This window comes from Gavia stellata, chromosome 20 (genome assembly GCF_030936135.1).
Source record: "Gavia stellata isolate bGavSte3 chromosome 20, bGavSte3.hap2, whole genome shotgun sequence".
In the NCBI taxonomy this organism is placed as follows: domain Eukaryota; kingdom Metazoa; phylum Chordata; class Aves; order Gaviiformes; family Gaviidae; genus Gavia; species Gavia stellata.
The window spans coordinates 4,062,579-4,087,297 of NC_082613.1; the positions used below are offsets into that span (position 1 = coordinate 4,062,579).

Genomic DNA, 24,719 nt, shown 5'->3' on the forward strand with positions numbered 1-24,719 from the left:
CTGTCAAATAACAAAATGTTCATGGGACATGTGAGTCTCCTGGATGTGGTGCGAAGCTTCATACCTCTTGTTCCCACTACGTCTACCTTGAGGAGCTGTGACTCTGCCAGAAGGGTTAAATTAGCTGAGCTCCTGTTGCAGAGATACATTTGTCTGTGGTGCATGGTGTACATGGTTATCTGGAAGTTAGAACAGTTTCCCTTAGAATAAGTTGCCTTTATCCCAGAAGATTTGCATATCATTGATGGATTTTACCATTGTACCTATGTGTGCTGAAAACCACATCTTTGATGGAGCAGATTTACTGGCAAAGCCTGTGCGTATAACTCTGCTCTAGTTGGTGTGCTTTCCCTGAGAATAATTTTGCATCTCCTGCTTGGCATCCTGAGCCTTTTCAGTGATTTGTTTGCATAACCCATGCAGTGACAAGCAAACAGCCAAACCCTGAGAGTTGCCACAATTTTTCACACGTGCATTTTGTTGCTCTTTCCCATTTCTTTCTTTGTCTGCTTTGATACAGAGCTCTCCCTCACACACACACACACACTCAGCTGAGCTCTATTTATGAGTTCCTACCAGTTCCCGTCACTGTGGATTGGAGCATGCCCCGTGACCAAAAAACAGTTGGCATGCTGCAGTAGGCATCTCTTGGATCTAGTTAAATGCATATGATGCCAAGCCCTGATGGGAAGGGGAAAAGAATGGCTTTCTGCTATTTGCACATGGCTGCAAACTGTAAACACAGACTCATGACTGCAAACAGAAATCTGTATCACTGGCTTCATCATGACTTCACTGTTGTTGTCCTGGCTGTTTGCTAAAGCTGTTCCTTAATCCTTTTCCAGGCTTTTGCAAAGTCTGCATCCACCCGAACTTAGTGGGCACAAAGATTTTGGCTGGACTCCAGGATGGGTTTTGGTTTTTCCTTTCTTTGCTTTCTGCCTTGGAGTAGGCTTACTTCAAGTCTCTGTAAATGGGACTGTAAATACAAGGGGGCACTTGGGGGATTGTGAGTACAAAACCTGTGTTCTTGTGAGCCTTTTATGTCCGAACAGTGGTAAGAACTGCCGCGCAAACGCTGTAGCTGCAGATCTCTGCTGGTGTTAGCAATGGCATCGGGAATGTTAATCCCGCTGTGGCCCTGGTATGCGCTGCTGTTGGGTCAGCTAACCCAGCTCTGAATGGCAGTGTCATGGTGGGGAAACTTGCTGACAAATGTTAACATAGTGCATGGCTATAACACAGATTTTTAGAAGAATAAACCTGCTTGCACGTGTCGGGTTTGGCTTTGTTGAAATCTGCTAACAACTATAGCTTTAAACCCAGTGTTGTCAAGGCTTGCAGGAACCATGCAGAATTACAGAAAAGCAATGTTGCTGAAATGTTTGGAAGCTTGGTTCAGTTTGGTTTGGTGCAGGGAGCTAACACATAGTGCAAGGGAGACTCTTTTCCTGTGGGAGTCAGGTCTTCTCTGTACACGTGGGACCTGGAGCTGCTGCCTGATGATGGTCCAGAAAGAGACCTTCCAAAACCACTCCTTGGCCCTGGGAATGAACAAGGTGGAAGTAAGAAAGACAGGGAATGGAGAGCAGAAAGGAAATGGCATTTGCCACCTCCTAGAACTGGAGTCAGAAGCAGACAGAAATAAGGTGTCAGAGCTGGAGCATCCATATTCCCTCCCAAATCCAATGGAGGAAAGATTTAGGTGTACTGCTCTTGAGGGCCAGAGAGGTTGGGTCTCCTCTGAGGTTTGTGTGAGTCATTCATCTTCGGCATTTGGCTATTTGAAAATGAAAAGCCTTTCAGTGGCTTTGGTGGCAAGCTGAGACCTCTCACTTTGTGCCAATTTTTAGCTAATTCATCCTCTTCCATTTCCTTCCCCTCCTCACCCTTCCCATGTGCGCAGGTTTGCGACAGGATATCCACTCCATTCAAGGGAATGGGGGAAATATTTGCTTGTAGCATGGCCAGTTGCCAAGATTGCTTTGTTCTCCTTGTCGCTGAAAGGACAGCCCAAGGAAACCCTCTGAGTTGAAGCTGGCATGCAACTTGGAGTGGATTTCCTGCAGTTCTGGAAGTGAAATGCATGATACTGGGATTTTTTTTTTGATCCCATAAACACGAGGGAAGAGAAGACCTGGGTGGGCTACAGACAGGCTGGGTCTGAAATCCTCTCTTTGATGGGAAATTGCTGTGACACAGTCATACAAGTTGTGCCTTGTCAAGTTAAAATCGGTCTTGGGTTTTTTTAGGTGAATTAAGAGCTGAGCTTATGAGAGGCCTGGGTTTTCTAGGAGAATTCAGTTGTGTGGTTAAGATGGTTGCCCCTGCACCATTCAGTATGTTGTAGCTGGACGCTCTTCTTGGTGACACCCAAGCCCTGCCATGATTGCAGAAGGCCTTTTTGTAACAAATTCAGTAATGGTAGTGGCAAGAAAAGTAGTGAATTGCAGTGTCTGGGTTTTATTTAACTCCTTGGTATGGCCAAAGCAATGATGTCCAGGGCTCTGGGGTGATGGGGTTATGGGCTGTATAGAGAGGGTGAGGCAGCTCTTCCTCGGTGAAGCAGGTAGTGTGGCGGGCTGGTGCCTGGGCTGATGCTCTTAACAGCTTGCTCTGCCCACTGTGCCCTGTGAGATAGAATATTTGATATCTGTTTGTCATAGTAGATCAGGTGGCATTTATCTGTGTGCATGCTGTTTTGTGGTGGGATCGTTATATCGCTGCCCCAGGTCCTCCAGAAAGCCCTGGGAACTTCACAGACATCTAATTCACTGTTGACCACAAAAAGAGCAGGAGCCGTTGCAAGTCTCATGTAGTGCCTAAAGCACAAAATCCTATTTGTATCCTATGGAAGCATATTCGTTTCTTTTTTCAGCCTATGATTTTCCCAAGGACTTCATGAATAAACGTAGCAAATCAGCAAGGCTTTGTCAGTACGAAAAAGGGTTTTAATATAGCTCTTTTATAGTATTTTTTTATTTTTAGAACTGCCGGGCCGAGAACGTCATGGTCCCAGATTTGTACAGCTCCTAGCACACTCTGGAGAACCCGTCCCAACGAGCTTGTGGTCCTAGCTGACGTAGCTGTGCTTGTAAAACTCTGGGTGTAAACCATCCTGCAAGCTCTCTAAAGCAGAGACAAGTATTCTTTTGTCTGGCTTTTCCATTTCAGTTGTAAACTGGCCCAGGAACTCCTAAAATGTTTAAATTGTCTTGCACAGTGAACCTCGATTGGTATTACTGTAACTTAAACAAGACATAGAATGTACAGTTGGGAATATTTGTTTGCTCTGGATGGTAGGAATGTCCTCTTGAAAATGTGCTATGCTTTGGTAAGTATGAATAGAGGGTTTTTCCACCCCCCTCTCCAGGTTTCTGAAGGCCAAAGTCTTGAAACAGCTTAGAAAGGCTGCTAAAGCTGTGCTGATAAGATAGGCAGCAAATGTGCTTGAGAGCCTAATGTAGGAACAGAAATGTCTAAGCTGTTTGCTTTCCCCTTAACAGTGTGAAAAATTAATATGCCTTATTAAGGAGCCTGGGCAATTGTGTGGTCAGAGTAAGGGCTACACCAAAATATTATTCCTGGCTTATGTTATCCCTGGGGCTGGCAGCTGAAATGCTTGGTTCAGATGTACTGGGTAGGAGACTGGAGCTGGTTTGGACTCTGCAAAGCACCAGTTGTTGCAGTTTCATTTCTAGCAGGCTCCCTCCAGCTCTCTGAGCTTGGTACAGAGATGGGATTGCCTCTTGGTAACAGCAAGTCCCGTGTTGTTTGGAGATGTGATTTTTCTACCCAGTTAATTCCTTATTTTTTTTCCCCCACCACTTTGTCGTTAGCGTTCTTCAGCCAGTGAGCCAAGTCATCTCAAACAATTTTGGTAGCAGGTCTGTGCACCTGTTAGAACAGCGTGCTGGGAGCTTTTGGCGAGGCTGGGTTCATAACACCATCAGCCCAAGTCAGAGGATGCTGCTCTACACCCTCTGTTTTACACCAGTGCTCTCCTTCCTCCAGTCCAGCACGCAGTCTCTACTACCGCATTTGCAATCCAGAGTGCAGCTTAAATTCACACCATGAGCACAAGGGCTGGGGACTGTTCCCTGGAGGTGATCGGACTGCACAAAGAAATGGCAAGTCAGTTGTGTGTTACCTTTAATGTGAGCAAAGGGCAGATCTGGGCCTCCTGCACTGACAAACGCAGAGGGAAATCCAGCCTTTTCCAGCATGCGCTGCTCACCCAAACCAGAGTGAAGGCAGGTGCTGTAGTCTGCCCGGCAGAGAAGCAAGTCTGCTTCCAGGGAGGGTGGAAGGGTGCTGCAGGCAAGACCCATGTGGCTTTGCTTCCCTCTTTGCTGCTTTTTGCCTGAAATGCTTGAGTGGTTACCCCAGGCCATGGGGCAGAGGAGTAGGGTGCTCATTTGAGCTGTGGGTCCCCTCTCTGCACGTGCTGGACCACTCTGACATCCACGAGCCATCTGCAGAGAGCCACTTCCATGGAAGGCCAGTTGGACATGTTTCATCAGACTGTGGCCCCGTGAGAATTACGACGCAGCTATTGCTTAAAAACTTGTTTTAAACCTCCCAAGTAAATGACATACCTGTGCTATGCCCCCACCCTGGACACTTGCCATCACACATGCCCTTCCTTCTTTCAGCAGTGGTCTTTCTTTCAGTGGTGTGTGCTTACACACCCAGACCTTTTATCTCCACTAAATCACAGCTTTCTTAAGCCCTTGTGTTTTCTGTAGCACTCCCCTTATCTCTGTTCCTTCCCAGGGCTGGGCAGTGGGAGCAGGGAAGCAGGAGGGGCTGAGCAAGCTCTAAATGCATGTTTGCCCTGCAGTGATGCTGTATGGCTTACAGGAACAGGCAAGACTGAGAAGCAATAGGAGTACCGGTAGGACAGTTGGGTTTTTCCATATTGCTGGGCAGTTGGGGTTTCTGCAAGGCAATTTTTTTTAGGGTCTGAGGCAGTAGGATTTGCAGCATGTTCATGCAGCACAAAGTTGCAGTTTCTCCCGTGGATGTCAGCTCATGGAAAGGGGCTGAAAACTGGCTTGAAGGTTGCTGTCAAGTGTCTGTATGGTCTTGTCTCTGCTCTCTGTCCCCTTGGCCTTGTCCTTCTTTCCATCACAATAAGGATACTGTGAAGTCCTGGGAAGTGCTTTCAGTGATTCCGGACAGACTGTGGGACCAGTAAGCATATGCACTTTTGCAGCCTGGTGTGCTCCGGGTGCTGGGACAGGACTCTGCTGTCCAAGCAGTCAGTGGCTCCAGCCAAGCTGGGGCTGGGCAGCCCCACGCACTCTGCTGTGCCTTTCGGTCGTATGTGACACTGTCTACAAAGACAACGTGGCTGGTATCCTGCCCAGCTCATGAAATTACTGTTGCTGATGAGAAGTATTGCAGTTGCTTCTGTGTCTTCTTTCCCTTTCCTACAGTAAGCATTCAGCAGTGGCTTCACAGCATGCAGTCACCTCCTGGTAGCCCCCAGGCTCTGGATCAACTTTGTGTGTGTGCGGGTGTGTGTCCATATGTGAGTATATGGTGTTGCCCTCTTATGGTTGAACCTGCAGAAAAGACTGTGGGTTTTATGGCTGCTCCTTGCAAGGACATCTTACTTGCTTGTTGACCCTTTGGGTTGGAGAGTGCTGAGTCTGAGCTCTGCTTCCCAACAGGTTTATTTTCTGTGGGGGGGTTTACCATCCATAGTGAAGGGCAGCAACTCCACAACTCGCACCACCTTTGCCCCATCCTGTAGCCAGAGCTGAAGGTTTGGGGCATGGTGCTAAGAATTGCATCATCACATGCTGTTTTGGGGGAAACCTGTGCAACATGGGTGTATCTGGATGAGGTATGATGCCTGCTGTGGTGCAAGCAGCCATGTGGATGTGCATATCCTTTGAATAATGTGCAAACAGTTGCATAGCATTATCGGTTTTGCTCAGTTTATGAGGCATCTGACCTTTCTTTTGCTAAGGCTTTCAACAAGCCAATTTACAGTCTTGGGAAGGGACCACCCAGAGTCTACTTTCATGGGCAGCAGAGGGGGAAGGGAGGGAACTCTTCAAAGAGCAGAGGAGGTGAAATTACTACCGTGGCCCATATATTGATTTCATGAACCGTGAGGCTTGGAGTCAGATGCCAGTCTGCTTTGCTGTGATCTTAGCAGAATGTGACCCCTGTCCCTCAGCAGCAGAGGCATGGAGGTGATCGCATTTCCCCAGGCAGATCCAATTTCCGGAGGCCGTCAGGGCGATGTACCCTGCGCCTGGGAACGGTGCTGGGAGGCATCACAGGGGAGGCTTTGGCTGCGCCTGGTAGACACGCCATCTAGTATAAACACCCACCACAAGAGCTTTGGAGACGAGTGCCAAACAGTGTGGATTGCTTGTAGCTACCCTGTTTGCATGAATGGCTTTGCCTCCCCTCCTTTGAAGATGATGACTCTCTTTGAAAACAGGAGATCAAGAATCTGGTCTCAGACAAGCTGAAAGACAGTATTTACAAATGTTTGTCCTGGAAAATATTTATAAATCTCCCCTTGGGAGCAAAGCTGTACAGTGGCCTCCCTTGGACTGTGAAGTACAGCTATCTAACAGCTTATAAGCCACACCCGCTCAGGTTAGCGTGCATCCTGCTGAGGGATACCACTTCTTCCCAACAACCACTTATTATTGACCCCACAGTGTTTATATCACTGTTATACACAGTGCTGTATTCAATGCTAAATGGCACTTGCAAGGTCCCTGCCTCTAGAAGAACTGTGAGTGTTCAGGAAAGGATAGAAGTTAAATGGCTGCTTTCAGCAGCTGCTCTAAAGGTGTTTTGGGATATTCACACCAGGTCATTAAAAGCTTCTTGTTAATCTCACAGTAGGATGACATGCTACAGCAATGCTACTGCCGCTTCCAAAATAACAGCCTCATGTCCTTCGTTGTTGCTCCATGGCTCAAAGGAGCAGTACAGATGCAGGTGGCCATCAGCAGCAGTGCAGGGTAGCGTGCACCTCCCTGTGTGCGGATGCAGGCTGCCACTTCCACTGTCCCTGCCCAAACGGCAGAGCAAATCCTGGAGCCTGGTGGAAGTGAGCTACTGGTGTCTGCGGTGCTGGTGGTCCCATGCCTCTCTAGTGAGGAGACATACCGGGTGTTCAGGACATGCTGCTGAGTTTGTAATCCCATGCTTAACGCTGTACCCATAACTAGTACTTGAATTGCGGTCCTTTTCTCTCGTGTAAATCCCCCTGGTGATGCTATTTTCTGGGCAGGGAGTGTGGATAAGGGCATGGATTTCTGCAGTTGTGGGACCGATCGCTTATCATGTACCCACACCACCGGGAAGGAGGAAACATGAGATGGCTGCTGTGCAGACTGGGACGCTGTCTTTGGTACTGGTGTTGGAAAGGCTTTGGTGTTTATTTTCCCATGTCCTAACGTCTGCATCTCACGTCAGCAGTGAGACCTGGTGCAGTTCAGTGTTCCTGCCCCGCGTGCCTCAGTGTCCCCAGGGCTGGGACAGGATGCAAGCGCATTTGTGGCGTAGCGGCCCTGGGTCAGGTTGCTGAAAGGGAGAGGGGGGTGACAGGTGCATTGCTGGCAGCACAGCCGGGCGCCGTGGCGCAGCTCCCCGCGAATAGAAACCATCCGGATTTGAAACTAGGTCAGAAGCATGACCCGAAACACACCGCTGGGCTTGAGAAGTTTTGGGCTGCACATCTTCCTCTAGTCCCTGGCTGCTGGGGCCCACACATGCCTCATCGGCCAGAAATTCGGTGTTAAAAATGTGAGCAGGTGGATTAGTGCTGCTTCTGGCTCGATGCTGTCTGAGCAGAAGCACTTACAGGAGTAATGTTGTTTGCATTTGGCCTCTCCCTTTGTGTGCTGAAACCCTTCTGACCAGGATACCTGGAGGTGTGTTGAAAGCATCGGTCCTCAGCTAAGTGAAGCTGTTGCATTTGAGCTGGGCTTGTCTGTCAGCAGCAAGACCCACTTTCTGCAGTGACGTATGTCCAAGGCAGCCCTGGGACAGGTCAGAGAAAAGCAGGGCTCTACAGTGAGCAAAGCAAAGCAGCTGCAGATGTCTGAGCTGCGGGAGCCACTGGGGCTCGAGACCAGAGTGACCGCACGTGTCCGCAGCGTGCTACGCCTTAATGCGTTGTTTATTTGATGTCCTGTTTGTTCTGGCAAGGCCCAATTGCCTGCTGAGATAGATAACTGAATGCTGGAAAACAGTGAGCTAACTCTGTTTCTCAAAAAGAAACGTCTTTCATTTGCCAGAAGCAGCTTTTCTCCCAGTGGCTGGTATGTGGCAGCCAGGGATCCAGTAAGGGAGGGGGAAGTCTCTTTGCCTGTCCCCAAAGCAGGGGAGGTGGCACATTTAATTTTGGAAGTGCCTTTGGTGTCCAGGGTAGATGCAACAAACCCAAAGGCTTTAGGTTTCAGTTGCCCCACAGCCACGGGAGACAGAGAATGTTGGATAGGGTACGTGGAAAGGCTTTGGCTCTGGATTGCGCCTTCCCTCTTCCCGTGTATCTGCTGTTGGTCCTTTGAGGGGTATCCAGTGCTTTTGGCAGTGGTCTGCTACACAGCCAGCAGAGACAGCTGGCATGCAGGATACGGCCACAGTGGGGACAGTCAGCAGCCTGCCCCAGAGGGACTGCCTTCTGTCCCACCACACAGCGAGCCATTAATTTCCTGTTATTAGTTACAATAACACAGTGTGTATTTAAAAACAACCCCACATTAGTCCTCCCTCCAAAAGAATTCGAACCTGTCATGAAATGTAGAGAAGAAACATTTTCCCAGACAGCCCGTCCAAAGCAGACCATTTCTGTTCTTGTCAGCTGCTCGTGCTTCTGGGAAAAGCAATCGGCGCATCCGACAGCGGGGCTTTCCTGGAGGTGCGGGGGCAAGAAGCGCTGTCCTGGGGAGCGCCCATTTGGCAGGACCTGCCATAGCCTCCCCGGCAGAGGTGCCTAGAGTGAAGGCAGGTTTGGGCAGCCTGGCACCAGCTTGAAGTTTTGATTCAGACATGAAGGGCATGGATCTGTGTCAGCAAATAACATGTAGCCCCGCTCCCTCCCACCATGGCTCAACACCGCTGCTCCACGATGTTTAATCAGCAGCTGGCTCCAGACCTTGGGGTGCACTCAGGGTGCAGAGAGCGATGGTGTAACAGTGGATGGAAAGAATAGGGGTTTCCTGGTTGTTTAGTGTGAGCTTCTGGCCTGGACAAAGCAGTATTTTGCATGCATGCTGGCAAGCGTGTGTGCCAGTTGTCATTCCCTCTGTTCATGCTGACTTGGGCTGGAGGAGCTGGTCCCAGGGCCAGCTTGAAGCTTGTGGGTACACCTGAGGTGATGGAGGGGGCTCACTTGCCATCCCAGGGGGGAGGAAGACGTTAGCATAAACCGGAGTGTATCAGCTGAAGAGATGCAGGGTGGAGATTAAAGAATTCCCTGATATTTCAGTGGCTGATGGAAACCATACTGAAAATCTCTGCCTGGGGGAGATGCTGCATTTCATTAAATAAAAGCAGCCTCTTTTCATTCTACTGGAGTCGAGCTGCCAGGGGCAGACAGAAAACACGTTGTTGATATCATACTCATGATACAATCTTATCAGCTTCTGCCTGTGAATTGTGACCGAGTTTAATTGACTTTTTCCCTGGGTTGGTTTGGGAGGGTTCCTCTTCCCCAGCAAATGAGTTTTCCAGATGCTTACTTTAAAGGAAAAAAAAAAAAATTAGTTAGGGATTTTCTTTGGCCACCTTTCCAGCTTCCAGCTGTTAAGTACTAGAAATGTGTTCTTCATTATGTCCAAGAGAGAAATGTTTCTTTCTTCCGATTGGGGTGGCAATAAATATTTCAAAACATAATATGCTGTAGACAAGTGAGTTAGTATCATTTGTTTTCTACACAGCAGCATGCAGCAGGCTGAGTCAGCTGCAGTGAGGAGCGAACGCCAGTGTGATGAACGGGCTGGGGAGTCGCTGTGGTGTTGCCTTAATACATCAGCTGTCCCCAGGCCCTGCACAGTCACTTTATTTGGGTATAGATTCAATAACCAAGTGTCTGGTTCTGCCTTCAGGCAGCTTTGCATTTATTGGAGAAAAAAAAAAAAGGCAAAAATCATTAGCAATCCTTAGCAGCCCCTTTGCATTAACCTTCCAGCGCTACCGCTTTCAGCAAACACGCTGCTGCCTTCACAGCACATCTCCACTCTGACTTCTTTCTCCTCATCTGACCCCAGAGCAGTTGACTTCTGGAGCGAGCCTGATGAGCCAGTGATGGGACTATTTTGGATTAAGAGGAGGAGGAGTGAATTCCAGCTTTGTAGAGTATTCCCTCCTTTGCCAGTGTTGGCTTTGCTCATAGCAAGGATGCTCCAGCTTGCATGCTTTTAGCGATCTTGGCCAGGCCAGCGTGGCTGGGGCACTTCCACAAATAGGAGGGGTGCAGGACACTGCCTTGTGCTTATCCCAGCTAATCTTACGTAATTTAAGTTGCTGAAGCTTGGCACAGTTTCCCTCTTTGGTCAAGAAGGTGCCTGGAGTTAGAGGAGATGAATTTGGGCATCTGCAAGAGTTGCTGCCTGTAGTCGCTGCATCTGGCTGGGGCTCCCACAGAGGTGACTGCAACGGTGGCGTCTAGGTCTGAGGAGATCTTTCCAGAAAGGCAATGTGAGATGGAGAAAGAGGACTGTTATCGATAGCTAACAGCAACCTATTATCTAAATCGGCTCAGCTGAAAGTGGTGTTATAATTGGGGTACATCCATGAATAAGCCCTTGGAGCGGAACAGCAGTGTCTGATGTTGTAAATGATGATTTAGTGTGAGAGGAAAAAAATATTGAAAATTTTGCTATGGGCTAATTGGAATTCAAGGGAGTATGAGCCAGCGTAAGCCCCAGCTGTGAGGTGAGGTGATTGAAAGAGAAAGAGCAGAGCTGGAAAATGCAACTGAAGCATTTCTCAGACAAGAAAGGAAGGAGTAGCCCAGCAGGCGAGAAAGTGGTTGAGCCACAGAGCTGAGGTTTCTCTGATGCAGTCCCTGTTCTGCAGCTGGGACGGACAGCTCTCGCACAGCCTGTGTGTTGTGTGGGGACATAAGGAGGCATGCAGATACCCATGTGGGAACGGGCATGAAAGCTGCCTGTGGACTGAGGCGAGTTACCAAATGTTTGTGTTGTAACTGGCATCTCTGCAAAGACTAACTTGAAGCTTAAATCACCCGTCATGCTCTCTCCTGCCTATGTACATTTAAAGATATCTCCATCCTTTTTAGTGTCTTCCCTCTTTTCTGTGGTAAAGCCCAAAGCTAATCGGAAAGGCAGATGTGAATGGACTTTTTGGACATTCTAGACATTCATTCCCAATGTGGGAAATGCTTTAAAATATCTGTTTCACTCACGAAGACTGCAGCATGTTTTTCCCTTTAAAATAATGTTTAATAAGAATTTTTTAAAAAGAATTAAAATACCAATAAAAGCAGGAGGGCATAAGCCAAACTTTAAGAAAAAACCCTTGAGGATAAAATGAGTTTGTGAGCAATTTGGTCTTGAACTCTGTGGGAATTGGACTAGATTTGTGAAGTCTTCCCGGATATCCCTGCATAATTTGGGGCCCTAAAAATAACACAAAACTTGAATAGCCCGGACGACCTCGAAGCTGCTTTGCAAGAGACTTGCAGTGTAGCCAGAGTAGGTGAACACCCTGCAGCACATCTCCATTTCAGAAACTCCTGATGAGGCAGTGGGGGATTGCTAATTGGTTGCTGGTCTTTGTTAGCATCAGGCTTTGATGGATAGGGCTCCTGAGTTTGCTTCTGCAATGAGCAAATAGTGATGGGGGACAGTGGCCTCTTTTGGAAATATGAAGCGAGTCTAAAGGGTCCAATTAAGTCTGTCCCAGGGAGGGCTGTTTCACAGAAGACCGCAGCCCTCGCGGCTGCTGGCTGTGCTGGCAGGGAGCCCGCTGCAGTGATTTATTCTTGGGCTCTGCTATTGCATGAGTCCCAGTGCTGACCCACGGGGCCGAGCAGCTCAGTGGAGGAGATGCAAGCGTATGCAAAAAGGTACTTACAACGGAGGTCTGGTTTGAAACAAAGCAGCCAGTTTCCTTTCACCACAGACAAGCCTTATCTCGGGAGATTACATTTGTCTCGAATGGAGCCTCTGGTGTCATAACCGCGCTCTTCCTGGGGAGATAGAGGCTTGCACAAAAATCCCATAGCAGCAGGCTGGGCTCTAGTTGTGGCCATGACTCATGAGCCCTGGCCTATGGTGGGAGGTGCTGGGACCAGGGAGTTTGGGGCTTCTTGGTTTGTTTTTTTTTTTTTTTAAATCTGGGAGAGGAGAAGAGCTGTAGGGCTTGTTGTCCTGTCTGTTGCTGAGTGGGGCAGCTCAGGTGCCTTTCAAGGCATCTTGGAGGTGTCTGACTGCTGCTCTGGGTCTGTGCCCCCACAGAGATGTGCATCCTGCTATGCTGTCAAGGGAGAGGGCTGCCTGCCACCTGGGATCCCTCTTGCTGGATTGACAGGCATAGAGATTTCTCCCAGTAGTCATGAATGCATGTTGTCCATAGAAGAGGTCTTCTCTGGGATGTGGTCTCCTCAGCCAGACAGGGAAGGTTGTTTTCCCTAGCTCCTGGGAAACACTTTTCAGTGCACTCTCACAAATACAACTGCAGGAATCACCTGCTACGTTTGTTGTCCTGAAAGGGTTGCACCAGGGATTGCAGACAGGCTGCTTAATTAGTCCATCATACCCAAGAGCAGACCATGTTTTATGGTCCTGGCACAAATGCAGCTGAGATGTGTTTGCCTTTTCTCTTCTCCTCCTACAAATCCTGTGCATGCTGCCTAGTTTGAGATTAGTGATGGACTACAGGTAGGTATGTCTGGTGTGACTAGATGCGCTCAAGGTGCTGGGGGAATTTTGTAGTTATCCTGTCCTCATCAGCCAGGGGAGACTGTTTCTCTTCATCTCTGCATGCAAAACCCCATCCTGCCTCTACAAGTGTGCTGAATAGCCAGGTTGCCAAAGAGTTTGCACTGGTGTATATATATACTTTTTTTTTCTTTAGCTCATTCATATTGTTCTGTGATGTTAAATGTTCTTTTCTGAAGCTGGGGCAGGAAGGGACTGGAGATAAGATGACAATAAGTGGCTGGAGTAAACTCTGCAAGCACACATAATGCACTTCAGAGAATACGGGTGAACTGGTACACTGGAAAGTTCCAGGAAATCTAAACTTCTTCCCAGTCAGGATGCTTATTTTCCTCGCCAGACTGCTTTGCACAGCCAGCTTGGCTTGTGACATACCTGAAACAGCATCTAGTTTAACTTGGACCATCTGTTAGATACAAGTTCATTATGTTCAGAGCTGTATGACATCATGTACATTACTTCACTTTTTTTTTCTTTTTGAGTCTTAGTCCATTTGAAGGAATTTGCTTTTATACCTGGCCTGAATCACAAGGTCTCTTAGGTACCTTCCTCAGCTTTTCCTCCCCTGCATTCTTGTTCCACAAATCCATCTTGTGATGTCTGACACTTCTACAAAGAGGAGAAATTAATCAGTCTTGTACTGTGCATTTTGTCTTGATTTTTCCACCCCCTGCACCCCAACTTGTTGGGAAGTCGGCATTGTATTGTTAGGGATTTGTTAACCCAATGGAAGAGGTCTCGTGCCTGTCTGCATTGCAGATTTCTTTCTCTAACTGCCTGAGTTTGGGAGGTGTTGAAGGCAGAGTGATGACGGGGAGATACAATGAGCTATGGGAACCAGTTGCAGGGTCACACTGGCTCCAGGGGGTTTAAGCGACATTCAAACTAAAATCCTTTCTGAGACAACTGAGAGCATTACACCTCGTAGGAGCTTGAGAGAGAGCTTGGGCTATCTACCTTCCTGCTCAGTTTGGACCCAAAGTGAGAACCAGGCAGACTCTCCTTTCTGACTCTACCAATTTCTTTGCTTGGCTTGAAATGCCTTCAGGGGTTCCACATTGGTAGGCACCCTGTCTTTATTGGAGTGTACTTTAACTACAAATGGTGTTTGTTGAGCTTGGAGATCAGAAGTACAATGTAGGTGCCATGTACTGTGCCATGTACTATGCCACGCAGCGATTTACTTCAGCACTCCGAAGCTGATCTTCAGTGGCCCACACTGTTTACATACAGAAATTGTGCAAAAACTGATGATTGTGCGCTGCTGCTGCTGCTTTTTAATTGCGGACCAGAAGAAATGAAGAGGTATGAAAGGTCAGACCAGATTCCTTAGCGAGGAGCTGTTTGCTGTTTGGAGGAAGTTAAGGAATTTTGACCCAGTGCATGCTGAAATTCCTGCCTGGTTGTGTGGGAGCCCTTGGCTCGGGGGTGGCAGCTCCACTCACACATCCGTTGAGGTTTTGCCTTGACTTTTATTTATAAGGACGCAAACACTTTGCATCTTGCAAACTGTATTGTGCCTGCCCCAAACTGGTGGTGGTTTGCAAGAGCGCGGGAATCAGAGGAGCCATGCGGAAGAGCCCCTCTGCTCTCCCAAGCCTCCTCCCAGCAAGTTTCATGGAGAACAGGCTGCAGCATGGGCAGAGCCTGGAGGACCCAAGTACACCGGAGGCTTTGAGCTCTGCTGCGCTGGACTGTGGACCTGCGCTTTCTCACAGCTGTGCCCATACATCTGGGTCTGGAATGTGCCATGTTTTAATGACTTGTGTTCGTCACGATTGCTGCCGAAGTCACGGATTCCTTCTATATGTTTTAAAAGCAAACAATCTGTGACTGCAGACGCTTTATTCTCTGCATCTCGGCATGCATGCAGCTGGGTGAACAGTTAACCAAATTAACTGAGAGCTGTTAAATTATACTTGGACAAGATGAGAAAGATCAGGAGCAATGCTGAGCTTTGACTGGCAAACTCTTGGTGAAATCCTGTCTCGGTGATGTCATCCTTGGCTGGTAGAGGGATGAACATGGTCTTTTAATGGGATTCTTTCTTTTCCTTGTGCTCAAGGTCATAGTTTCTACCCTGTTAGACTGCATGTTGATAAACAGGAGGTACTAGGCAGGGCCGTCGTTACTAAAAGTATTACAGCTCTTGAACTTCAAGCCCATTCTTTCTCTGTCCCGGGGTGGATGCCCTGGGAGGCCTTACAGACCGTATCTACATCTGCTGGGACAGTTTGGCAGTAGGTAGGGCCTGGGCTCTCCCAGCTGTGCTAGTGCTTGCTCTGCAGAGATGGTCAGTCACTGGGAAAGAGAAGAGGGACAGTTTTTTCTCTAAAGGTGGACCTTCTCCCCTCTGCACAGCAAGAATTAATGGATAGATGGTGTTTTTAGCCATGTGGGGAGAGGTTGTGGCAACATACTGTGCCGTTCTCTCCTTTATATATGTGTGTATTGTCTGTTGTTCAAGTCTTCCTTCACAAAGCAACCAGTTGATGTTCTTGATACATTGGTGTAAGATTGTTCCCTGACCAAAGGTGGTATTGGGAGGGAGGTCATCCATGAGGACAGGAGCATTGGAGAACAACCCAGACAGATGCAGAGTGAAGTGGACTTAAAAGGTTTATTTGCAGAGCAGTGCCATGCTGGACCTTACAGTGAGGCACCAAGTTCCTCATCCTGGGCACTGGGACCGGCTGTGTCCTTCCAAGTCGGGCATGTGGTCATTCTCTAAAATTTGCCATGGTAGGGTGGGGTCCTCCGAGGAGATTTTTTTTTTAGCCTCTTGAAGTCTAGCTGGCATTAAAAACTGTGTCAGTTTTTTTCCCATTAGGAAAAGTAAATCTCTGAGGCTAGTGGGGCACAAATAAAACTAGATCTGCCCATTGGGTCCTCCGTTGCTGTTCTTTGCTTGGGTTATAAATTGGGTTTGGCTTCCAGCTGTTGCAATGACGTAGAAGAAGAGAAGGCTGGTTGTCTATTAATAACCATTTTGAAGTAATAGCTCAAAAAGATCTTCCCTCAGAGATCTCATAGCCTATTGTTTTTATTTATTTACTACTTAATATAACGCAAAATAGATGCCCTGAATTCTATTAGGTAACAGATTTTACATGCAAGATGCTATTTTAGAAATATGCTGAAATTCATAAAGAAAAACTTAAAAGAATAATGTAGTAAAGAGGTAGGTTAGGTTTTGCAGAGTTACAGAAAAAAATAATACTTTCCTTATGTGAGAACTGGCAGCTCCCTGAAGAGGCTGCTGCTTCTTGCTGTCTCAAAAAACTGCTGTCAGATTAAAAGCATGACTTGAGGGTTTTTCTTAGCAATTTCAGATTTAGGATGCAAGCACACCAGTTAGTATTAGCAAGCAGGAACTCCCTGATTTTTCTATTTTAGAAAAGCACGTTGTTCTGTATGTTTTGGGATTACTAGTGTCTTTGCTGGTATAGTTTTTGTTTTACTAAAATTAGTCGTAAACTCCTGTTAGTTCAAGGGAGAAGAATTAAGGCAGTGCACTAAGGGACTTCGAAAATTCAGCCCCAAGAACAATGGGTATTTTTTTCTGCTCAAAGCCATCATCGTGTAGGTGGCTGGATTTGCTTAGCTGTCTGGATTTGAGTGACTTCCAGGTTAATTCCTCTACAACACCAAATCTTTCCGGGGCATCTGCTCGTTGCTCACTTACCTACCTGAAGCTGCTGCAGGCAGTTTGGCTTCTTCACTTCTGCACATCAGACAGCATGGAACAAGCACGTGTTACTTCACAGTGGAGGCTGTTGATGCCTACCCGTTAGTGTGCCTCTGTAAGCCCAGAGACTGATGTTCGTTTTCCAGTTTTCTTCTTTTAGCCACTTTCTTCCTTACCCCTCTTCTCAAGTAAATGCTATATTTTACTGGGAGGAACACAGCCCTTCGGAAGACCCCGGAACGAACTGCCACTAATCCTGCCAGCGACTAATTATGATGTAGATATTTTCACAGAACACCCAACTCCCAAAAAACATTCCCAGAAGCTTCCTAGAAGCATTTAAGTCAAAGACAATTGACACCTCAAGGTAAATAGTCTGAGAATCTGAAATCCTGAATATAGTTACCATGTCTTCTCTCTGAAGCTTTAGGAAGTTTTAAGGGCACCTTTACAGCCACCAGTGTGCTGGGCTTCTGCTGCTGTTTGCAAGAGGATTAAAGCAACTGAGGAGGGTTGCAGTCCTTTAGGAGAGGAGCAGGTGCCCCAACTGTGTTCTATGGCCTCAGCCTGCTCCTGCACTGGGCTAGCCTTGCGGGCCAGTGTTTGTCCCCCTTTACGGGGTGCCCAAGGCTGTCCACATTGTGGTTGCAGGAAAGCCCACTTAGCCCTTCCCTGAGGGTGTGCTAGTTCAAGTTTGAGCTAAAAGGCAAATATTTAAGTCTTGTCTCTAAGGGGTTACTTTGCGTTTCTCCCAGCAACCTAAAAAGTGCAAAGGCTGTCTCAGCCAAGTGCAGGATATCTCCTAATGCACAGTGAAAGCCTAGTGTGGGCGAAGTCCTTATCTGTAAGTGACTGAAGCCTCACCCCAAGGAATTCCAGCCATCCCCTTCCATCCTGACTGTGTTTTGCTCTGCTGTGACGCCTCTGATTACCTACGCCCACCTTGGGTACGTCTGACTCCAGTAAGTGACACTTGGGTGGCTCTTGGGCAAACAGAGAAAGGGCTGATTCTGAATTCAGAAGGGACCCCACTTGCTGGGGTTTAAGCACAAGCTTGTGTTTGAGCATGTGCGGGTTGGTGTGTCAGCACCCCCTGAATGCTGCACGTGTAGCTGCGTGGCACTTGCTGTTTGCAGCTCCAGACAGGCACGGATTTAACGGGATGCTCCCCAAACCCTACGTCCTGCCCATACTCCTCCATGCCTCTCTCCTTAGTGTCAGCCAGCTGAACCTGCTGTGTATTAGGCACTTGCTGCTGCCCTGTTGGCGGTCATTTCTAAAACTTGGCTATCCAAATCTTCAGTTCAGCACTGTGCAGGCTCGGCAAGCCACAAGTGATGGCACCGCTCTGTCCTGGCTTGCGCCCAGTGCCGCAGATTTGGTCTCCGGAGGATTTTTGGCAGGAGGCATGTATGGCGCTGGCTGGGGAGGGACAACTCGCACAGGAGGATGCTGTGAAAATAAAGCAGTGCTGTGTGTGAAATTAGTGAACGAGCCAAATCCTTCTCAGAAGTGGTGTTTAAAGAAAAAATCCTTTGTGGAAAATGCTCTAGCAGCTGTTCACCTAAGCCAAGCCACTTAGAAAGGGAACAGGCGCTGTTTAGAAAATAACATTGTAAAACATTGGGTTGCTGTTGCTGTTAGTTATGACACTGAACAGGTTTCACACTGGCTGGTAGTTCTGAATCTGTCGCTTCCAGGAGAGTGTTTTCTTTGATCTCTCTCAATAAAACTCTTGAGTTTGGAGAGAAAAATTTGAAAACGGGTTGGTGCAAATCTCAGTCCCTTTCCTGTCCCCTGAGTTTCTCTCCCCAGCCCTGCAGAGGTGTTTGAATAGCTCCAGCTTTGCAGCTCTGACCTCTCCTCCAGGTATCTCGGGCTTGGGTCTGCACAGGGCTCTGGCTCTTTGGTGCACATCCTGCGCCAGGCAGGGGCTGGCTGTCGCCTCCCAGAGAAACTGCAGGCTCAGGGCAGCCGGGGCACTGCTACCCCCAATCCTCTGCCCTGTCCCAGACTTCCTGGAGGAAGATAAGAGCTAAGCTACCTATTGGGGCAGGCAGCTCTGGTTTCTCTCTGAGAGGAATGGGGCACTGTGAAGGGTTTCTGAGCATGGGTGTGATGAGTTGCAAAGGACTCTGCAGACGGTGAAAGGGGATGGGTGTTTCTTTCTAAAACTTGGGATACAAGCACAGGGGACCTTATCATTCAGAACCCTGTAACCCTGCATGAATAATTTGGAAAAATGTCAGTTTTAAGGAGTGAGGACTTGACACACAGACATACAAGAAGGAGGCAGGAGGTGCTGTGAGCAAAAGAGGGAAAGGGGGGCAAAGTATGTGTTTCATTACATGCACATCTTTCAAACACTGACTTCTGTGCTTTTTTTGTGGGGGGGTTGTTTGGTCTCAGGGGCTTCAGTGTTTTATAAAAAATGACTGGATAAAAAGCCATGCCTGCTTGGAGGGGAAGCACTTTTTTTTGCTGCCTAGAAGGGTTGAACTAGTTCTTGTGTAATTGGAAATAAAAGGGCGGCACGTACCGACCAGCAGCTAAATGTGAGAGATTTTAATAAAGGATTCTGATGTATGGGCTAGGAAGAAATAAATCTGTTTGTAGGATAGCTGAAGCTCAGCAGGGGGACAGTGAGGCTGTTAATGAGTAAATCCTTTGCTTCAATGAGAATAAATGATTACAGGCAAAAGATGCAAAAGGGGCAGATCACTGACCTAGAGAAATTCAAAGCAAGTCAGAAGCTCTCTGGCTTTCCAGGGCTTTTTTACTTTCCACATGCTTATTTGCGGGGATAAAAGGTGCACGAAGAGGCTTGATCGCCTATTAGTTTTAGCTTCTGCCACTGCTGGGAAGAGCAGATGCAGTGCCAGCGCTGCCAAGCATTTCCAAGTCCGACAAGTGCTTGCTGTGCCCACGGTAGCTGGGCAGCTGCTTGTCTGAACATTGGTGCCTAGGCTGTGGACAGAGGTGACCTGTGCTCCTGGGGAGCTGCTTTTCCCTGGGACTGTGGACTGATAACCCTATCCAGGCTCCGGCCTCTGCCATGTCTTCCAGGTGGGCTTGCGGCTACAGTGTTGGCCCAAGTTGGTGCCTCGGGGATGGATGGGCTTGGGAGGAAGCAAAAGCATCAGTCACTGTTGAAAGCTCTGGGGGAAAAAGAAAAAAAAAAATTTTAAACCCCCACTACTTTCCACAGTTGCTCCGCAGCAATGCCTGTCTGAAATGGTTCTTCTGGGTTTTCTCCGCTTTCTCTGCTTTGGTCTAGGTTTTGGGGATGTCTGAAGCTGCAGTGCAGTGAGCCAGACTGGGGCGCAGTATGCCCTGAAATGCTGCAGGTGCCTGCTGTGCACGTTCTGCTAGCCACCGCTCCCGGCCATGCTGCGCATATCCAGGAGGCCTCATACGCCCCTTAAGAGTGGGATTTATTGTCCATGCGCTGTGCCGTTGAGCCGCACCTGCTCACGCAGTCCATCCGATCCTTCCAGGAAATCCCAAGCAGGAATACGGCAGCGCTGGTAATGCTATCCACACACGCGCTCCATGGGGATATTTAGCAGCAGTTAGGAAGAGACGAACTACTTTGTTTTTACATGGTGCTATTTTAATAAGTCAACGCCAAAGGTAATAAATCTGTCCTGCAGAAAATTAGAGAGCGGTTTACTATATAAACTACTCCTGCGCACTCCGGGGCTGGGAGTAGAGCTGCGCATAGCTCCTGGCCAACGTAGCCTGCTCGTACCTTTTTGTCAGAGGACCAAAAAAGGGCCTCTCTTGCTGTTTGTCAAAACGTAGTTGCCAATATTACAACTATTTGAAGATTTAGTTTGCTTATTGAATGCTACTGTATGGCTTTGTGGCACCTCAGAGGAATATGAGCGAGACTTCACCAAAAAACCCTCACTAAAGAAACATGGGATATGGCTGGGTCCAGTTTGCTGTCTTGTTTTCACATGTGCCTCCCAGAGCTGGAAAACTGAAATCAGTGTCTCAAGGGAGGGAATATAGGAGAAATATGTAAGTTTGCCATCGTGTGCTACTTATGCAGCAGGATAGATGGATGGACAGACAGAGAATGTGCTGCTCCAAAAGCAGCTGAGTTTCTCTTGCTTCTCTGGGTCCTGGTTTTACTCTTCAAATCTTTGCACTGTAGCACTGGGCAGTAATCAGAATTATATTTTCAAGGGATTTTGGTGCTAGATAAAGCTGCCCACCGTCCAAACATGCGAAGGGCTGGAGTGGGTAGGAGATGGAGGAAATGCCGTCATCTCCATCTTCCTCTCATGGCTCCAGGACTTGCTCCATCCTTCCAGGCACTGGGGCAGCCACAAGTGATTGTTACTAAGGAAACATGCTTCAAAACCACTAACAGCAACATCAGCTAGATGTAGGGATGTTACTATTTTCAAAGAAAGTTGGTTGCTAATTAAAATACTCTTGTCAGAATTTCCTGGCTGAAAACTTGTTTCATGAAATCCCAGGCGACAGTCGGGGTTTGAGTTGTACCTGGCACACTTTCAGAGGTGCTGAGAGCAAGGGATCTGCTTGCCTGGAGACAAGCATGTGCATCAAATGTGCTGCTTCACCTCCTTCCTCCAGGGAGAAGGGAAAAAAATTGCTTAAGAGGCCGGGAGCATAGGGGTTTTTATTCATCTGACTGATAATAGGAGCTAAATAAAGGCTTTGGAAAAAAATCCAACCATTTCTCTTGCAATATTGGTTGGGCAGAACTTTACTGGAACTAAAGATGGAATGAAAAGTCTGGCTTTTCTGTCAGCTCTATTTTTAGAGCTACTGCTCTGTCTTTGTATGTCTCTGAGTTTTCTCAGCATATGCACTTGAAGCAGGCAATCTGCCTTTATTTTTTCCGGCAGGCTGCGATATTCTGGAAGATAAGGATGTTGGATGGAGGAGCAGGGGACTCACCAGATCTGACAAAAATCCCTCTGAATACCAGGATGCAGGTCCTGTTCCAGGATCGGGTTCACTGCGGTCACAGACTCCTGAATATTTTTTTTGCCCCCATGTAGGAGTGGAGGGGAGTGGGTATGCAATATTGGCTGGCTGCTTTGTGTCCCAAAATTGCGGTCATGGCTGGAATGAAATTGAGCAGCACTCTAGCAGCATGCAGCAGTGCTAATGATGGGTTTGGGTATGGAGCAGAGTAATCATGTTTGGCTTTAAGAAAGAGCAAGATAGTAATATCCGAACTGGGCTTCAGCTGAGATACTGCAGCTGATCCAGCAATATCCAGCAAGAACCCAGAGGTTCTTGTTCTTTCCTGTGAAAAGCAGAAATAAAAGGTAAAAAGTTAGCATGCTAGCCCTGGTCTTGGATATTTAACCCTGCCAGTGGGGTTGGGACTGGCCTTTCAGAGAGCTCCCAGCAAGCATGGACACAGTTATCCCCAGTGCCCAATGTGTGTACGTACACGCACAAACTCACATCTCCTATGACTTAAAATGTACTGAAACCAGCTACATCATCTTCTTTCAGCTAGAGAGGGCTTGTATGGGTCATGAGACTGTGCACTGCCTGACCCTGCCACTCCCCTGTCCCAGGAACCTTTACACCAGGGCTTGCAAGCAGCAGCGCTAGTTCTTTTTTTGGCTGTTGTTTTCACTTTGTAAAGCACTGAGCTCTAGGCTTGGTTTTGCATCAAGTTTCAGTGTTTGTACAAAAACTGACTCTCACCATGCACCAATTTGACTGGACTATAACCCATGTGCTCCAGAGGCAGGGGACTTCTGAGAACTAGGAGTGTGTGAGGAGTTTGGACTCAAGGACGTTTAATTAGGAACATCTCTTTCCAGCATGAAACTGGACAGCGACGAGGGTCCCCCAGAAACCCCATGGGATTTACTGACTATAAACTTGTAGCTGTCTGTCTTTGCAAAAAGATAAATACAGAAGATAGGGATATGCCTCACATTTCTAATTTTATGTTTGTGGTTGCTGTTCATTCAGAGCAGAGGCTCTCCCAGTGCCTGAGACCAGAACAGGTGCAGGTACGCTGGAGCCGCGGTGAATTTTGTCCAGCTAAAGGTTATGCCAGATTCCAGCAGGAGCATTGATTTATTCCCCGTAGAATAAAGCCAGAGGAGGATTGGCAGTGGAAGGAAGGTGTAACTTCACTGGCTGGTACTCAGCCCTGTTCCCATGCCAAGAGGCAGATGTTAAGCTGTGAGAACTGGTCCTTCAGGAAAGCAGCTGCCTGAGCTGAAGCCTCTTGGGCTTCACTAACAAATAACAGCTCTGCTGAGAGGGTAAGCGGGCAGAAAATGCTGCTCCTCCAAAAAAAGCTTAGTCTTGTATGCCTTGACAACACATAGGTTGCAGAGGGGAATTAAGACAGCATTTAGGTCTGGTTTTCCTCAGTTTTTAGCAACTTGAAAAGGATATCTGTTTCCCCCTTGCTTGGGCTTGCAAGTCTTTTGGCGGCAGGGAACTGTGTTGGGTGACCACTTTGATTTCTTCAGTCTGGATGGCACCAGTCGTTACCAGTGCAAACCCTGAGTGTGGTGACAAATCCCACCCTCCTGCCTGTTCACAGCTGGAGAATGGCCTCTGACTTGCTCTGCTTCAGGATCACGCAGATTTCCCAGCTAGATCTAGTTCACTCCTCCTCGAGCTTCTTTCTCGAGCCCCCTTAGCCTACACCCAGGTAAAGTTCAGGTGCCACCAGCCTGCGGTGGGAACCAGAGAAATCCCTGGTAAGTGGAGCAGAGGCTGCCCTGGAGCTAGAGGAGCGTCTGGCAGGAGCCTGAAGAAGTTTTTGTCTGTGTGTCCTGCTGAGGAGAAGACTGAGCTGTTGCCAATCCGCAGGACTGCACCCGTCCTCTTGCTCCATACCCACACAACAGTGCTCAGACCCCTCATCTGAATGACCATAGCAAGACATGTGCTTTATGGATGACTTGGTACATTAAAATGCCTCTTCCTTGTCCCTTTTTCCCCTCAGAAAGTCTCCTATTGATTTGCAGGGCTATTTTGGAGGCATGTTATTAATAATACTTGCCCTCTGACTCGACAATGTGTGTGGCTGGGGCAGGGCTGAGGTGCAGGCTGCTGTTCTGGCCCTCCTGCAGCTGTTGTGGCCAGGGTGGGTGGGCTGAGATGGGCACGGAGCTGTCCTTTTCGTCCCCTTCTAGAAGTGTCCCTTTGGGGGGACAAGTCTTTGGGGGATGTATGCTTGTACTGCACCAGCTTTGTATGAGGAGGGACTCCTGAGCTATAAATCTCTGCTTTTCAAGCACTAAACTCCCTTTTGGGTTGTTTTTGACGTTAGGAATTCTCTCTGATAAGAGAACTTTATTTGCCTTTAAATATCACTTTGTGACAGGATGATGGAGTGGGGATTCTTGGAGCGAGCCCGTGCCAGCCGGGGAAGGGAAATTCTGCTGGGGTTTTTGTTTCTCTCTAGCACTGACATTTTAGCTCTTTAAAAGAGTACGTTTATTTTATTCTTGGCAAGGGTGCATATGCACATGTCAGTGATCAGACAAATGGGAGCAGCCCAGTGTTAGAGCTGTGCCGAAGCCAAGTGGGTCTCCTGCTCTCCCCTCCCTGTGGCACATGGGGAAGAGGAGCTGTGCTAGGGCTCAAAACGCAGGTCGCATGGGTGAAGTAGGGCTGCTATGTACAGAGCCTTTAAAAAAAAAAAAAAAAGATTTTGTGATACTGTGTGCAAGGTGCAGTCGGATGTTTCCAGGCTGGCAGTCCAGGTGTCACCTGTTACCCCAAGAACAGCCCAAAATCCAAGTCCCCCAGAACAGCTTCATAGCTGGTTTATAGCGCTGCCTGCTCAGGTCAAGGCTAAGTCTAAGGTGTTGCCCAGCACAACCTCCTGAGTACCGCCTGTAGTCACGAAGTCTGTGTTTTGTTTGCATTTGGACTGGTGGGAGCTGAGCTCCCTAATCTGTCTCTCCAGCAGGCGTGTTGTATTGCGATCCTTTTAGATACGGAGGATTTTGGTCCACAGGCTGCTTGTGAGCAGTGGATCTGCAAAGTGCCAGCTTGTTTATTCGGCTTGGATCCCACTAAGCTCTCCCTGGTTTTCATGATGCCTCGAG

The 24,719-nt window shown here is 48.0% G+C and overlaps 1 protein-coding gene across 1 annotated transcript in view; it reads left to right on the forward strand.

The window, feature by feature from the left end:
* Positions 1-24,719, forward strand: part of LAMA5 (laminin subunit alpha 5) — a 93,641-nt gene that overhangs the window by 16,097 nt on the left and 52,825 nt on the right. The window lies entirely within an intron of this gene.